Source organism: Pleurodeles waltl, chromosome 4_2 (assembly GCF_031143425.1).
Source record: "Pleurodeles waltl isolate 20211129_DDA chromosome 4_2, aPleWal1.hap1.20221129, whole genome shotgun sequence".
NCBI lineage: Eukaryota > Metazoa > Chordata > Amphibia > Caudata > Salamandridae > Pleurodeles > Pleurodeles waltl.
Genome location: NC_090443.1, coordinates 480,775,761 through 480,793,420, shown reverse-complemented (window position 1 = coordinate 480,793,420; position 17,660 = coordinate 480,775,761). Strand labels below are relative to the sequence as shown.

The following is a 17,660-nucleotide window of genomic DNA, read 5'->3' as shown; positions in this document are numbered from 1 at the left end:
TGGGCCATGAAGGACCGCCAGCAAAGGCCCCTTTGGGCCATGAAGGACCGCCAGCAAAAGCCCCGTTGGGCCATGAAGGACCGCCAGCAAAGGCCCCGTTGGGCCATGAAGGACCGCCAGCAGCTGAGACCCTGCAATGGAGACCGCCATCTCAATCACTGCTGCACAGGGCACCGCCATCTCAAGCACCGCTGGCCCATGAGCGGCAAGGGCACTGACGCAACTGAGTCCGTCACGGGGTGAATGAAGCACTCTGGGCACCATGCCCCCTCCAGAACCAGTGGAGAGATCCATCCACTCCCTCTGTCCTTAGCAGGATGAAGCACTCTGGGCACCATGCCCCCTCCAGAACCAGTGGAGAAATCCATCCACTCCCTCTGTCCTTAGCAGGATGAAGCACTCTGGGCACCATGCCCCCTCCCACTCCCTCTGTCCTTAGCAGGATGAAGCACTCTGGGCACAAAGCCCCCTCCAGAACCAGTGGAGAGATCCATCCACTCCCTCTGTCCTTAGCAGGATGAAGCACTCTGGGCACCATGCCACCTCCAGAACCAGTGGAGAGATCCATCCACTCCCTCTGTCCTTAGCAGGATGAAGCACTCTGGACACCATTCCCCCTCCAGAACCAGTGGGGAAGGCATCCACTTGAGAGACTGTGGCTTTGCACTCCCCAGGATGGACCAGTGGGCAAACCACCCACTGTAGAGACTTGATAGACTGTGGCTTTGCACTCCCCAGGATTGAACAGTGGGCAACCCACCCACTGAAAAGACTTGTGAGACTGTGGCTTTGCACTCCCCAGGATTGAACAGTGGGCAAGCCACCCACTGTAGAGACTTGAGAGACTGTGGCTTTGCACTCCCCAGGATTGAACAGTGGGCATGTGACCCCCTCGTGGATTTGGCGTCGTGCACTCATCCGGCTGAGCTGCCCCTCCTTTCCCTCCCCCTGAGGTGCCTGTTTAGTTGCTGTCTGATGCCCCTGCAGTGCTCGCTCTGTCATGGTTGGGGATCTTGTGTGGGCCTCGCCCATACCGTGTGGTCCCAGTGTTCCACTGACTTTCTTAGAACACTACCTGGACTACTATGCTTGGTATTTATTATGTACATGGTGTATATATTTATTTCTGCCTACTTGCTTTTAATATATTCCAATGGTTACACTCATTTTCTATTGTCTTTGCATTCTTCTGGGGGGTTTGGGGGGTGTAACTGTGATGTATTAATATGCATTGTTTGTGTGTTGTTGTAGGTGAGGGTGGGGGTGTTGCGTGTGTGTCTCCCTGTTTTTTGCCTCCCCCTTCCCCTGTGTCGTAGGTGCAGTACTCACCGTGGTCTTCGCCGCCGGCGTTCGTGCTCCTGGTAGAGGAGCAAGAAGATAAAGGCTGGGAAAATGTGGAGCTCTGGTTCCATGGCGTCCTCGTTCCTCGTGGAGTGTGTAGAGGTGAGCGTTTTCCCTTCGGGATTCCTGGTTCCGCCGTGTTTTTATCCGCGGTGAATTCGCCCCAGAAAAGGTGGCGGATTGGCCTGTCACAATAGTGTGGGCGGTACATTGTCTTCCGCCTGTCTGTTGGCGGTGACTGCCGCACTGTTTGTTTGTACTACCGTGGCGGTCTGAGTGTTAAAGTGGCTGTCTTTGTTGGCGGTTTCCGCTACTGTCGTAAGTCCATTTTTTTCCGCCGGCCTGTTGGCGGTCTTACTGCCGCTCTAACACAGCCCGCCAGGGTTGTAATGACCACCATGGTCTTCAGCCTCAGCAGGCTGCCACTGGGAAGCATTAGTAAAGTTCACTTGGCAACCCTGTGGTATGAGTTGGGACTCCATGTAAGAAAGAGTCCTAAGCAGATAGACAAAGCTTAGCTTAGGTTCATTTTCATAGATTCTCCTAGAAGTAGAAGGTAGACAGCCAGGTAGGAGTGACACACTGATGACCTCACCAGCCAAATCTGCAATAGGCTGGTCATATGTATGTGTTGAGGTTACGTGCGTCTATTAGCTGGAGGTATTTGTGGCTGTTGGCTGGTGCTATGTGTAGTTTTTGGTGGGACTATATGTGGCTGCTGGCTGGCAGTCTGAGTAGGTGTTGGTTGGCAAGTCTGTTTGTTTGTTAATTGGTGTTTATGTGTGGCTGGTGGCTTGTGTGGCTTTTGGTGGGGGGAATATGTGGCTGTTGGTGTGTGGTATGTGTGTATTGGTTTTCTGGAGGTGAGTTTGTATTTAAGTTGACTAGATTAGTGTTTCAGTCTAGTGAGCGCATTAATGTGATGGGCCCTTACATGGGGGTGGTTTGCTGATGCAAGTGCTGTGTGTGTGCTGGGCCCTTGACTAGCAGTGTGAATAGCTTTGTGTGGCACATCAAGGAATGTGAACGGACCATAAAGTGGTTGGTGCTTTGCCGTGGATTTATGATTCACTACCTGGAAGGATACGGTCAATATTCTGATCCTATTATTAGTATTTACTCTTTGATCCTATTGTACTCGTAGTGCAAACACCAACCAATTTAAGGCTGTATTTGGGTAGTGCATGGACTCTGAAGGAACAATAACAACCCCTGACACTTTTGAAAACTCCCATAAGAGTCCACAATGGTGTAACTTGCATAGATCCAACTCACTTGCTCACAATTATACATATTCCTCACATTTATGTGACTGATCAAACCAGAGACAATACAAACTTTGCATGATCCCTGATTTGATCAGTTACTGTTGGCGGCACTAGGTTCACCAGCACAAGTTGGGTACTGTTTTTATCCGGAGAAGTGTGGGAACTCTAGATGGCAGGAATTTTGTGGATCCCCGCATATTCTGAACTATCTTTCACACAAATGTGAGAAAAATGGGTATCTCTAGCCAAAGTTTGGGGTTTGCATGGTATTACGGGTAAGAAAAAGTAGGTGTAGCCACACAAGCTACCCTGCTGTGGACAGCCCTGTGTGCCGGGTTTTCAAAAATGTATGGATTTGGTAGCAGCCAAGGTGGCGGACGAGCCCAGACCTAAAATATAAATTTAGCCACAACGCAAAAAGAGTTGGTTTTGATTAGGAAAATGTGATTGTTCCATGCTGCATTTTGTAGAGTTTCGAACACTAGGCCCACCCACACAAATAGAGTACCTTTTTTGGGGAGAAGTATGGTAATACTGTGAGTTAGGATTTTTTTGCGGATACCTGCGGATTCCAGAATGTTCCACAGCAGAAATGTGAGAACAATGTGTGATTTTAAGAAAAGTTTGAGATTTGCACTGCACTGTGGGTAAAACAACGTTGTGTAATCCACATAAGGCAGAACAACCAGACTCCCATAGGTGTCTAGTTTTCAAGAACATCTGGGTTTGGTAGGTTTCCCTGAGTAGCAGCTAAGCCCAGTCCCAAATACTGCTGTTACTTCCGTCACCAAATGTGGTCATTTTTTTACAGGAAATGCTGTTGTCTCCAAATTGCTTTTTGGGTATTTTTGTGTCACAGGCACCAAGCTGAGCAACACGAGTAGATAAGCATTTTTATTGGGAGAGTGTGGGAAACTTTTCTGGATCACCACAGATTCTGAAGTTTCTATAGCAGAAATGTGAGGAAAATGTGTGATTTTATCCAATGTTTCAGGTTTGCAGGGCATTGTGGATAAGAAAGCCTCCTAATATCCACACAAGGTGTACCAACCTGGCTCCATTGTGTGTCTAGTTTTAAAAAAATGTCTCGATTTGGTAGGTTCTCTAGAGTGCTACCCGTGCTTGGACCCAAAAGCTGCAGCAACCCTCATCCCCAAAACAGGTAAAAAAAATGTTTAGACAAAATGCCGATGTCTCTTTACTTGCTTTATTTGGGGCCTTTCCTTTTGTGGGTGCTATGTTTTTCATCTGGAGAAGTGTGGGACATAGTCTAGTATAGCATTTCTTATTATGAAATGAATTTCTCTCTATTATTGGCTTTTAAATGTAAACCAGTGTGGAAGAAAGATCACAGTTTGCAAATTGCCCCCTGAATCACATTTGTGGCCAGTTTAATAAAGCAGAAACTCAGCTCAAGAGCATTGGAGCACTTTACAGGAGCACTAGATTATATTACACAAGGTCAGATTCTTTTTTTGGGTCGCAGCTGTGCTGTCTGGTTTGCTAAAGACATCTTGGTGACATTCAGAAGGCTGACCTAGGAGTGCATTCTGCCCGTTGCTTGCCATTGGCTTTGTGGTTTGTAACTCACTTTTTCTCCCTTTCTATTTGCTGGTTTTATTTGCTTTAGGCTGTCAAGCTTGAGTTCAAACTTTCCCTTGCCCAAACCTTATTTACAGTATCCTTCTGAGTGCTTCCTTCCTGTAAACAGGCCTGTAAATCTTTTTCTTATCTTGTCACATGTGCTGTGCATTCAAAAACTAGGTCAAATGTCAGGTGCTGTCTTCTGAGGGCACTTGTTTACTTTTCTTTCTTTGACTTCAAAGTCAGACAATTTATGTTACACTCTTGCTGGATACTGGGGGTAGGAAAGAGTTTGTTCTAGCACACGACAATATTTATATGAACTGTGTAAGTATTTCAGAAGTTATCAGAATTATGATCGCATAAATGAAGCACATTTTTTATTTCTTAAGTGTGTTAGAAACAAATACTTTAATATGATCAAAGCAACTCTACACTAGGTGAAGCAATTTCCTTACATTTTCATGCACTGTATAGTTTTATTAGTAAAACTGTATACCTGTGCAAATGTAATGGTCATTTCAATTGACAATGTGTTGGCTATAATGGCAGTGTGCTACCACACCATGAATACTTCACTCTATGCCAGTCCACTCTACTCTGCACCATACCACCGCACTCTGCACCGCTCCACACCGCACCACTCCACTCTATGCCACTTCACACTAACGCCTCTCTACCCTACACTGTACCATTCTTCTCTATGCCAATGCAGTCTTTGCCACTCTACTTAACATCACTTCACTCCACCACTGCACTCTATACCACGCCCATTTAGGCCATATCAATGTACACTGCAGAACTACACTCTATGCCAATCTACAAGACTGCACCTATGCCAATACACTCTATGCCAATTCATTTTACTCTGTAACTCTCAAATCTATGCCCCTGCACTCTACTCCAATCCACTGTATGCACTCTAATCTACTCTACACCTCTGCACTCTATGGCACTGCAGTCTACACCTTTTTACTGTTTACATTACACTCTGTGCCACTCTATGCAACTGCACTCTATCCTGCACAACTCCACTCTATGCTAATTCACTGTACCCTGCAACAATCCACTCCATGCCACTGTACTCTGTGCCATTCTATTCCACTCTGCACCACTCCACTCTATTCCACTGCACTCCACACCACTCTACTCTTAACCACTCTATGCCTATACACTTAACACAACTGCACTCTGTCTCTGCACTCTATGCCACTGCACTCTACTTTGCATCACTGTACTCTACGCCACTGCTCTCTATACCACTCTATTCCACTCTACTCTACTCCACTCTGACACGCTACTCTGCAACACTGCACTCTCCACCACTGAACTCTGTGCCACTCTACTTTGCACTACTCCACTGTAATCTACTGCACTCCACGCCACTGCATTCTATGTCACTTTACTCTACAGCACTATACTCTATTCTGCACCACTCTATGCCACTGCACTGTATGCCGCTCTACCTTACTCTGCACTCTACGCCTCTGCACTCAATGCCTATGGACTCCATGTCACTGCCCTCTGCCTCACTCAACTCTACGCCACTCCAATGCACTCTACCACTCCACTCTACAATACTGCACTCTACTATGCACCATTCTAATCTACTGGACTACATTCTACAACGCTGCATTGTGTGCCACTGAATTCAATGCCACTAAACTCTGCAACACTATGTCAATGCACTCTACACCATTCCACTCCGTCTTCAGTATATGCCACTCTAAAACATGACACTCTCTGCCAATCCACTTTACAACACTCTACTCCACTCTACGACACTCCATGCCACTCTACGCCACTTACCTTTAGTCATGCTGAACATGCGCACACTGGTGTACAACATGTCTAAAGCACATTGGGAAAGACAAAAGCTTTTGCAGAGGCAAGACCTACTAGCTTTGCCAGTGCTTGTTTTAGGCACGTGGAGGTTACATGAATTACATGAATTGCCCAAAATAACAAGATTTTGAGCTAACACCAGACGCAAACCATAGTTTCGATGTCTCCCTTTTTCTATTGTTAAATGTTGGCACGTGCAAATCAACAGAAGAATATAATAATGTTCTACTTCACTCTCGCTCAAGATGTGCTCTCTGTTGCTTCTCGTCTCCCCGCTCCAAAATGGCTACATTCTAGATTCTAGTAGGGTTACGTGACGTCATCATACGGTGTCGGAAGCGTTTTGCTCCCTTTCCCGGCCGGTATCCTTAGCGACGCGAAGCTCTTAGGAAGGAGGCAAGGCGGGCAGAAAAGGTATTTATATTGCCGAGATAGAGGGAGTGTGTTTACCAACGGGACTGTTGGCTTTGAGAAGTCAAAGCGACAGGATGAGAGGAAGAATTTAAGAGAGGACCGAAGGTTACTAGAGAGTTCTTAATTGAGGACAAAGAGCGCCACTTCTACAGAATATTGAGATACTACAAACGTGCATATTCTCATGGATTTTGGCCTGGAAAAATATAGTGTATGTGGGTTTTCTGCTTTCAAACCTACTGTGTTGGAGGGAAGTAGGTTTTAATTATTCTCTGCTGCCTAGAGGGGTTACGTGTAGAAAAAACCAGTGCGTGACTGGTCAACATTCTCACGCACTCCTCATCCCACAATCAAAAGTATATTTGTTTCTTAAAACCTAGACAGCCTAGTCTGTTATATAGAGAACCCATTCAACACATCACTACTTCGTTAACATACAGAGTATCCCTTCCTTTTTAACAGCCTGTACTCTCTCGCGCCACCTCCTTTCATACACCTTTTCATCACCCTTTTCTCACTTCTATCTTGCACAAAACAATACTTTCACCTTCCCGTGTTTAAGATGCTCTATCGATATTGATGTCTATTCATATTTTTGTTTTAATTTGTACTTGGTAAATTACTCATTGAATTTATCCGATACTGGGCAGCCCTGGGCGAGTTTCATACTTGCTGAGTCAGACACGGGGAAAATACATTGTGTTAATCAGGAATAATAAGGGTAGGCAAATGATATACGAAGAGGTATAATAAGGGGCAAGGGAGGGCGGATTTTAAGTTTCCCCGGTCCATGCAAAGGGAACTTTTTTTTTTTTTTTTTGCAGTCTTGAACTTGTGGTAACTTTTTTTTAGGTCGATCGCGCAAGTGCTTCTGACCTGTTGTAAGTATTATGGATTTTTAACCACAACCATCACTTTCACTCCTTTGTCGGCTTGCCTTTCAAAAATCCCTTGATGTTATTAGTAAATGCTTTATATTTGTTCCTCCTTGGGGCAGTTTTGTTTCCGACTTGCAGACTGACCCTGCTACATGGGTTACTGCACAAGTACTGTGATAGAACTACTTTTTTTATTTTCTGTCTTTCCTTCCCACGCCATGGCGCTTTGAATTGGCTTGCACTGCGGTCACCCAGTACCTCCCGCCCGCCCCACTCTTTCCTATTAGTGTCTGCCCAACCCAAATAACCCTGTTATTAGTTAATTTCTTGACTTGTTTAATCTTTAGCTGCAGTGTTAGCAGAACAGCCTCTACCATTCACTGTCTTTGCCCTGCCTCCCATTGAGAGCATAAGACTTGAATGACTATGAATTGTAGTAAAATATAGTGCGTTTGCACACAGTGCACAGAGTATTTTGACTTCTTGTATAAAACAGCATGGAACACACTGAGACATGATTTGCAAATCTATTCTGAATAATAAGCAGATGGTTCAGCAACAAGAGGTTGTTTGTTCATCAATCTACCCCCTATTTTGTGTACTGATAGCATGTAGGAAAGTACCATCTTTCTTGGCATGTTACCCCCCATTTTTACCTGTATGTCAGTATGTTTTAGCCTGTCTCACTGGTATCCTGCTGGTCTGGACCCCAGTGCTCAAAGTTTATGGCCTATTGTGTGTGTCTGTATAGTGCTTAACTGTGTCACTGAGGCTCTGCTAATCAGAACCTCAGTGCTTATGCTCTCTCTGCTTTTAAATTGGTCACTATAGGCTAGTGACTTCATTTACCAATTTCAATTGGCACACTGGACACCCCTTATAAGTCCCTAGTATATGGCACCTGGGTACCCAGGGCATTGGGGTTCAGGGAGATCCTTATGGGCTGCAGCATTTCTTTTGCCACCCATAAGGAGCTCAGACAACACCTTTCACAGGACTGCCACTGCAGGCTGTGTGAAATACTGCACACATTATTTCACAGCCATTTTCATTGCACTTAAGTAACTTATAAGACACCTGTGTGTCTAACCTTCATTTAATGAAGGTTAGGTGCAAAGTTACTAAGTGTGAGGGCACCCTTGCACTAGCAAAGGTGTTCTCACATAGTTCAGGGCCAATTCCCGGAACTTTGTGAGTGTGGGTATGCCATTACACGCATGCACTACATATAGGTCAATACCTATATGTACCTTCACAATGTTAACCCCGAATATGGGCATGTAAGGTGTCTAAGATCATAGATTGTCCCTCCATTCCAAATCTGGTATTGGGGAGCCAATTCCATACATCCTGGGGGCTCCACCATGGACCCCCAGTACTGCCAAACCAGCTTTCTGAGGCTTGCACTGCAGCTACAGCTGCTGCCACCTCACAGACAGGGTCTGCCCTCCTGGGGTCTGAGCAGTTCAGTCCCAGGAAGGCAGAACAAAGCATTTCCTTTGGGAGCAGGGTGTTACACCCTCTCCCTTTGGAAATAGGTGTTACAGGCTGGAGAGGGGTAGCCTCCCCCAGCCTCTGGAAATGCTTTGAAGGGCACAGATGGTGCCCTCCTTGCATAAGCCAGTCTACACTGGTTGAGGGACCCCTTGTCCCTGCTCTGGTGCGAAACTGGACAAAGGAAAGGGGAGTGGCCACTCCCCTGTCCATCACCACAATAGGGGTGGTGCTTAGAGCGCCTCAGTGTGTCTCAGAATTAAGCCATCTTGCTTTGCAAGGTGTAGGGGCACTCTGGCAGACTCTGAATGGCCAGTGCCAGCAGGTGACGTCAGAGACCCCTCCTGATAGGTCCATACCTGATAAGGTAGCCAATCCCCCTCTCAGGGCTATTTATGGTCTCTCCTGTAGGTTCTCTTCGGATTCTGCTTGCACGTTTCCAGCAGGAATCCTCTGCAACTACTACTTCATCCTCTGACCTCGGATCAACTGCAGCCTGCTCCAGGAACCGCTGTAACAGCAACAAAGTATCCACAAGGGATACTTTTCCTCTGCAACTTCAGCTCCAGCCAGCAACTGCATCAGTTTGCCTGGTGTGCACCCTCTGAGGACGCCCTGTCTTCACCCTGCACCAGAAGGACCGAAGAAATCTCCTGTAGAGGTGACGGAGTCACTCCCCTGCTGAAGCAGGCAGCGTCTAAGTCGACGACCGGTTCTCTTGGACTCCTCTCCTGGCGATGCACGTGCTCCTTGGAACACAGAAGGTGGACCCCATTGACACAGACTGTCCTGTGGTCCTGCTGTCCCAATTTGGAGGAGGTAAAACCTTACTTTCCCCAGAACGACAGCACCCCTGTGCACCACCTTCTTCACCTCCTGCGGCCTCTGCGCACTTTTTGCAAAATTCCTTCGTGCACAGCCTGGCCCAGGTCCCCAAGCACTCTATCCTGTGACGCTCATTTCGCTAAGTTGATCTCCGGCGGCGTGAGTCCTTCCTTTGTAGTGCTGAACCAACCGCATTTTGCACCTCCTTTGTCCCCGTGTCCTGAGACTCCAGTGGGTGCAATCTGCTGCTCTGAGGGCTCTCTGAAATGCTGAGAGCCTCCTCTTTCTTCTCACACAGAGTTGAGGACCCCAGGTCCGTCCTGGGTCCAGATAGCGCCTACTTGATGCAAAACGTGACTTTGCCGGAACCGAGGCTTGTTGGAGGAATCCAGTGCCAAAACTCGCCTGCATTCAACTTCACGACGTGGGACATCCTTTGCATCATGCAGGAACCCGCTGGCGTTTTCCTAGGGTGCATTTCTGCAGTCTTCGTCCAACCGGGGACTCTTCTTTTGCACCCTCTTCTGGGTTGGCAGGGGCTCCTGTCCTTCCTGGAACTTCTTTCGACTTCTGGACTTGGTCTCCTTCCTTTGCAGGTCTTCAGGTCTAGGAATCCACCATTTGTTGTTTGCAGACTTGGTTGGTTCTTGCAATAACTCTAATCACAACTTGTAGTGTGCCCTAAGGAAACTTGCAGTACTTCACACCTGCTTTTCTGGGCTCTGGGGTGGAGTAATTGACTTACCTTTACTGTATTCTTTCTCTCCCAGCAATTCTGCACACACTACACTTGTCTAAGGGGGAATTCGTGATTCGCATTCCACTTTCTTAGTATATGGTTTGTGTTGCCCCTAGACCTATTGTTAGACGTTTCATCCTTGGCGTGGTCTCCCTTAACCTTTTGCCTCTGTTCCCCAGGTTGCTGATGTGTGCTGGACTCTGATTTTACTGTTTTTGTTACTCTGGCCACTTTACCACTGCTAACCAGTGCTAAAGTGCAAGTGCTCCTTTGCAAAATGTGTATGTAATTGGCTTATCCATGATTGGCATATTTGATTTACCAGTAAGTCCCTAGTAAAGTGCAGTGGAGGTGCCAGGGCCTGTAAATCAAATTCTACTAGTGGGCCTGCAGCACTGGTTGTGCCACCCACATAAGTAGTTCTGTAATCATCTCTCAGATCTGCAATTGCAATGTCTGTGCAGTTTTAACTGTAAATTCGACTTGGCAGGTGTACCCACTTGCCCGGCCTAAACCTTCCCTTTTCTTACATGTCAGACACCCCTAAAGTATGCCCTAGGTAGCCCCAAGGGCAGGGTGCAGTGTTTGGTTAAGGTTGGACATATAGTAATGTGTTTTACATGTCCTGACAGTGAAATATTGCTAAATTCGTTTTTCACTGTTGCAAGGCCTGTCCCTCTCATAGGTTAACATGGGGGCTACCTTTAAATCTGATTAAAGTGTAGATTCCCTTTGGGAGCGGATGGAAATGTGGAGTTGGGGTCTCTGAGCTCACAATTTAAAAATACATCTTTTAGTAAAGTTGATTTTAAGATTATGTGTTTGAAAATGACACTTTTAGAAAATGAGCATTTTCTTGCTTATACCATTTTTGTGACTCTGCATGTTTGTGGATTCCCTGTCTGGGTCAGTTTGACAGTTGGGCTGGTTGCACCTCACACTAGACAGTGACACAAAGGGAGCTGGGGTGTAGTCTGCATTTCCTGATGAGCCATCTGTGCTAGGAGGGAGGGGAGGAGTGGTCACTCACACCTGAAAGGGCTGTGCCTGCCCTCACACAATGCAGTCTCCAACCCCCTGGTGAGTGTCTGGGGCCTGGCCTGGGCAAGGCAGGAGTTCACATTTAAAAGAGACTTTACTTTGAAGTAGGCCTACTTCAAAGGAGAAATTGGGCATAAGAAGGGCACCCAAAGCCACAGACTTTAGAAACACTTCTGGAAACAAGAGGAACTCCTGCCTGGAGAAGAGCTGAGGAAGAAGAGCTGTCCTGCCTGTGACTGTGCTTTGTGGAGCTATCCTGCAGTTGCTACTTCAGAGGGCAAATACTGGACTTTGTGTGCCTTCCATCTTGAGAAGAACTCTCCAAGGGCTTGATTTAGAGCTTGCCTCCTGTTGTTTGCAGTCTCAGGGACAGCAAAGACTTCTCTCTGCTAGCACCTGGAGTCTTTGGAGAGACTCCTACTCTGCCCTGTGGTGCCCATCCAGTTCCTGGGACCCTGAAAGGAGAAGATGGCAGCCTAAGAGGAGGAAATCCATGCACAGAGCGACATGCGGGGAAAAGATCGACGTGACTCTGATCTGCGGCTGAAGAAACGATGCGCCGCCAGGTCTGCGGCTGAAAATCAACACTCGCCGGAAACGCGACCAAAGAATCGACGCACGGAGCAGAAGAAAGGACGCGCAGCATCGCTGACGGAAGCTGGGAGAACGCAACCCGCGCTGCGTGGTTTTCGGATCATCGTGCGGCTGGATTTCCGACGCAAGTACCACTGGGCGTGTAAAGACAACGCAAGGCCTGCCTGGACCCGAGAGTGCTGACCGGATCGACGCATCGCTCTCCTGCGGAGAGAAGGAACAACGCGCCCCCACCTGACGAAAGGAGAAACAATGCAAGGTCCCGCTCTTGAGTGGAATCAACGCATCGCAAGCCCTTTTTGACGCACACTTGCACGTGCAGGGTTATTTTTGACGCACCCAAGGTACATTTTCACGCTAACAGTGTTAGTGTGTGTTTAAAACTACTTAAAGACTCTTTTTGCATTTTTATTGATAACTTGACTTGTGTATTGTGGATTTTTGTCGTCGTTTTGGTCTTGTTTTGTTTAGATAAATATTTCCTATTTTTCTAAACCTGTGTTGTCATTTTGTAGTGTTTTCATTAAGTTACTGTGTGTGTTGGTGCAACTGCTTTACACCTAGCACTCTGAAGTTAAGCCTACTGCTACCAAGGGGGGTAAGCAGGGGTTAACTGAGGGTGATTCTCCTTTACTCTTACTAGAGTGAAGGCCCTTGCTTGAACAGAGGGTAACCTGACAGTCAACCAAAGACCCCATTTCTAATACCTATTTTCTCCCTTTGCATTCTATAGCATTTCCTATTGTTTGCACTATTCTATGCCTACTTACTTACCTTATTTTGGTGTCTAGTGTATATATTGTGTATAATACTTACCTCCAGAAGGAGTATTGCCTCTAAGATATTTTTGGTACTGTGTCACCCGAATAATCTACCTTTATTTTTGGTAACACTGAGTATTGTCTTTGCTTGTGTATACGTACTGTGTGACTATAAGTGGTATTGCAGGAGCTTTGCATGTCTCCTAGTTCAGCCTAAACTGCTCTGCTATAGCTACCTCTATCGGCCTAAGCTGCTAGAACACTACTACATTTCACTAATAAGGGATAACTGGACCTGGTGTAAGGTGTAAGTACGCAAGGTACCCACTACAAACCAAGCCAGCCTCCTACATTGCACAACTCCAGGAAAGGTGCAAGACTCTTTGGCATTCCAAGCAAAATATCAATGTGCTTCTGGAGGTCTCCTCAAAAACTCCAAAAGGCAATTTTCAGCCTTGTCCAGTCATTTTGCACTACAGTGAGGTGGCGCCCTACAGCTGTTGCATTAACTTGCATTATGGAAGCACTAACCTTGGATTGCTAACACACAATTAGCATTGATCGTGGGATACTGAGTTCCTCTTGAAACATTGATACGAGCCCCAGTGTCAGGTTGAATTTCATGATACTTGTCAGACGGTATCTACTTTGCAAAAACAACATATTTCCCCATCCTAACGCCTTCATCTTCTATTCTCCCAGTCTCCCTCCAGGGCCAGAATGGCGTGGGAATGGCCGGATTCTGATTCTGGCAGTAATATTGATCAGGAACAGGGATCCACGTTGGTCCCGGCAGTTACTCACAGCTGTGTCTTGGTGCAGTGACAGAGCCTGGTCAGGACAGAGGCAGCAATGCTCTCACCTTCAATGTGTCGGTATTTGTGCAAGCAACTGCCTGTGGGGGGGCTGATGGGGCTCTTTTTATCCCTCTCCAAAGCGGCAATATAAAATGACAAATACTTGTCTTTTCACTCTGAGTTGCTGTTTTTGTTGCCGCCTCTAGTGGGGTGTCACGGCATGGTCTCCAGCTGGCACCTCCATACCTTCGTAAGTGCAGCTTCTCCAGGGAGCTTTAGTAATGGAAGAGATCCTCTTCTGGCACTCCCCAAATCCCGTCACTCTGTATGCGGCCTAGGCCGCCTAGCCATCTCATTTGTACCTCCCTCCAGCTACCACAAAGTGCGTGGCCCTTAAATAGTGGGGGGAGTTGGGGGGGGGGGGGATTATGGCTGTGGAGGGCTCCTACATTTTTCGAGCAGGCCTACTTCATACTGAGGTCGAGGCAAGCTAGCCCCCTCTTCTGGCCACGTGCTTCAGTAGGAAAGCGCAGCCTGCAGGGTCTTCTTGTAATGCAAGGACCGCCTTCTCTAGTGTAATATAACCCATCACTCTGAAAAGATTCCTTTCATTGTTTGTATTGGCAGCGGCACAAGCACGGCATTCTCAGGCACCTTTCTATACTCTCTCTTGCTCTCTTTCTTATTCTGTCGCATCATCTTCCCGTTTTCATGTCCACTGCATCGTTTGCTCTGCTTCCAAAACCATCTTTCTCACCCATTTTCATCATTCCCTTCCCTTATAATTAACCACCATTATCTATTACTTTTTTCCTAGCTTCCTTTCTTTCTTCCCTTATTTCTTCTATTCTTACTTCCTTCAGTACACATTTCTTTCCTTCCTTCGTCCTTCCTTTCTCACTTTCTTCCTTTCTCTATTGCTCTTTTCTTACATCCTTGTTCCTTTCTTTTGTTTATTTTCTCCTTCTTTTCACAATTCTTTATTGCCTTTTTCCTGATGCAGTTCCCATCTTCCTTCCCTCTACTCATTTTCCTCCACTAATGGTTGTTTTTTAACCTCTAGCTGGTTAGTTCCCTTTTTTATAATTTATTCTATTACTTTATTTCTTTCACCAACTCTCGTTCCACATCCCACTCCCTCCTTAACAACTCTTTCTCTCCTACTGCCTCACTCTGTTGTCCGTCTTTCGTTGTCTCTATCTCTCATTCCTTCTTTAATGTTTTCTCTTGTTTTCTTTCTACTCCCACCTCACGCAACCTCTTCCTTTCTGCCTGTTACACCACCGCTCTTCAGCTCTTTCTCTATTCTGTTCTCACAAATTCACATTTCTGTTGCTGAGGCTCTATAAGCTCTATAAGCCTCCCCCCCCAGCTCTTCACTCTTTCATGCCCTTCCTAAATATAGTGCCAACCTTTGAAGGTCATGTAGCACCATCTCCGTGACAGATAGCTGCAAGCCACTTTTCAAAGAGGCTGATAAACAGTAGTCCATTGCTTTACTCCCAACTGTCAAGCTCTAAGAGGTGCTCCCACCACTGTCCTTAAGCTAGGCCAGTTTGACAAGAAAATGAGAGGAACGAAAGCCTAAAAGGAAACTGCAGAAAACCGAAGTGACTGCAACAGAAACATTAGGAAACCATCTCTAAAAATTACTTAGATCTACATTTAAGAAAACAGTACTGAACCTATTTCAACATTATACAACCACGTCTCGTACCTAATAAAAACCCTTCTAGTTTATTTCTCTCATTACTCCTCCTCCTCCATAGCTGTCTTGTGTCTATTATTGGGAATTATGTTAGCCAGCCAGCAACTCTGATGGTGAAAGTAGTATTCTGTTAGAAGTGACATGGCAGATTTAAATTAGAATGCTAAATGGCAACATTTTCATTTTTGGCAGCAGATAGAGGAAGAAGGTAAATGGAAGTGCTTTAGTTATATTCAGGGCCAATGGAATTACGTGGCAGGAAAAAAATTATGATTCAGGGTTGACCAATTTATATGGCAAAAAAGTCCATTACAAAATTTACAACGCCAATAGTTCTAACTCAAGAAAATGTGAGACCCATTCAGGCCTCCAAAAATGTACTTGACCACTCCCTGTGGTGAGTACTTTTTTTATCAGGTCGAGCTATTTTTAGGTCCTCCTTGCCCCTTCTGGTGACTTGACAATAAACAGGTGTTCTGTTCAGTCAGAAAGTAAAGGAGCAATAAAGACCCCTTTAAATCTTGTTATGGTGTCACATTTGCTCTGTGTTGAGAGACAGAGGTCCAAAGTCAGTTTGTCTTGTAATTAATTTCCCTTCTCACTGCAGAGTTCCAGGATTTTGTAAGGTGAACTTCTCTGACCTTCTGTAAAGAGAGTTATTTAAATGTTGTTTATTAGGAAAAACCTGACACCATACAGTAATTTCACAATAAGTCAACTGTACAAAAAGTTCAAAAAATATTTCAGTAGTTATGAAAGCCCATTTGTTGTACTTAAGTGTGATTAAAAAATAATTTAAAAGGACGAAAACAAATCAGAACTCTTTACTTAGTGATGTGCAAAAGATCAATACGTTTTCTGAAACCCTATTTTCACATATTATTGTTTATACTCTATATAGTTTTATCAGTGAAGCTGCAAGTTAGTGGGATGGTTTTTGGACATTTCTTGGAAATGTACTCTGTAAATGACAGTATGCTACCACATCATGCTTTAGTAATACATGTATTAAAAGTGAGTGTTTAAACATAAACTGAGGGACACTCCTGCCTTGATGGCAATGCTATTAGTAAACTAAAAGGCAAGTCATGGATTATTTGTTCCCTATATGTCAGCTAGATTCTTATTATACATGGAGCGAACATTTTGTCTATTTAATCAAATAAAATAGTTTGTTTTGTGCAGCAAAATGCTGAGCTCACATATTTGAAGGTTCACTCTTATGTGAGAATGAAGACAAAGTTGACTCCATAAAATAATTGCCTAGGATCACATAATTTTAGACCCATTTATGAATGGGTCAAGTACATTACAGTTAGGTTGAGTAGATTATTCAAGTTACTCGACCTGCAGGTCTAGTAACATTTTTATAATTTTTCGAGGCCTGCAATTGCATTGCACATGCTTGTTCTATTTGTATTCACAGTACCACATGATTTAGGAAGCTTGAGACCTCTGAAACAGACACTGAGAGCGACTACTAGACCAATAACGGTAAGCCATATGACACAAATTTTTTTTTAAGGGTACATTTGAGCAAGTTTAGGGTATACTGGGTGCGGTTATAGTAGTAATAAGAGGATTAACTAAATAACATTTTTGCCCAATTCCGAGCACTTTAATACCTTATAGCAAGATGTAGACAGAAGGAGGAAAAACAGTGTGACAGGATGGAATACGGTGGTACTGAAGCAAGGAGAAAGACTGATTGTTATCATATAAGGAAATAGGTGACGTTGGGAGCAATGGAGTAGCCATGTGCATCCACAACCCTAGATAGTGAAGACTTGGACTGAAAGGGTTAACTGAGTTGAAGTAAAAAGAGCATAAAAGGATACTGGAATAAAACCAACACTATACTGTATATTGATCAGCAGAGCAAGGGAGGGAGTTGGAGGTAGGAATACCACGCTAGGTAGTATATGGCTGTCATTGTCCTAGGTACTAGGGGCTTCTTATATGACAAAGGTATATGGTTCAGGAGTAAAGCCCTCTATGTGGAGTTGAACACTGGCATTCTCCTAGTCCTTAATAGCTTGCTCTAGGCTGCCAGAACAGTAGCCTTTACCACAGGGGACCAGGAGGCTGCTCTGGTAAAGCTCTAGTTGTGTAGGCTCACTGATGTTTGTGTCTGCATTGACAACATTCAACTACAAATGTGTCCTCCAGTAGTTGAGAACCATCAGAATTTGAGTTCACTGGGCTTGTCGCCTGCTCCATGAGCAAAATAATGAAAAGAACAGAATACATCTAAAGACAAGGGGACCGGTAGGCAGGGGATACTTTTCAAGGAACTAGAACAAGAGTGGGGAGGAGACAAGTGAACTGGAATGGGGATTTAAGTGTGTGTAATTATGATAAATGGGTATCA

The 17,660-nt window shown here is 45.3% G+C and overlaps 1 protein-coding gene and 1 long non-coding RNA gene across 5 annotated transcripts in view; one reads left to right on the top strand and one right to left on the bottom strand.

Annotated features, from left to right (window-relative positions):
* Positions 1–17,660, bottom strand: part of LOC138294165 (uncharacterized) — a 407,566-nt gene that overhangs the window by 67,799 nt on the left and 322,107 nt on the right. The window lies entirely within an intron of this gene.
* FBXW9 (F-box and WD repeat domain containing 9) overlaps positions 6,366–17,660 on the top strand; it is a 178,010-nt gene continuing 166,715 nt past the window's right edge. Inside the window, exons 1-3 of one of the 4 annotated variants that reach the window (XM_069231840.1) lie at positions 6,396–6,452; positions 7,305–7,333; positions 16,716–16,783. The gene's annotated coding sequence lies outside the window, so the exon portion shown is untranslated. Of the gene's footprint in view, positions 6,453–6,621; positions 6,664–7,304; positions 7,334–16,715; positions 16,784–17,660 lie in introns of those variants that run through there. The other 3 variants (XM_069231839.1, XM_069231841.1, XM_069231842.1) reach the window with 3 other exon arrangements.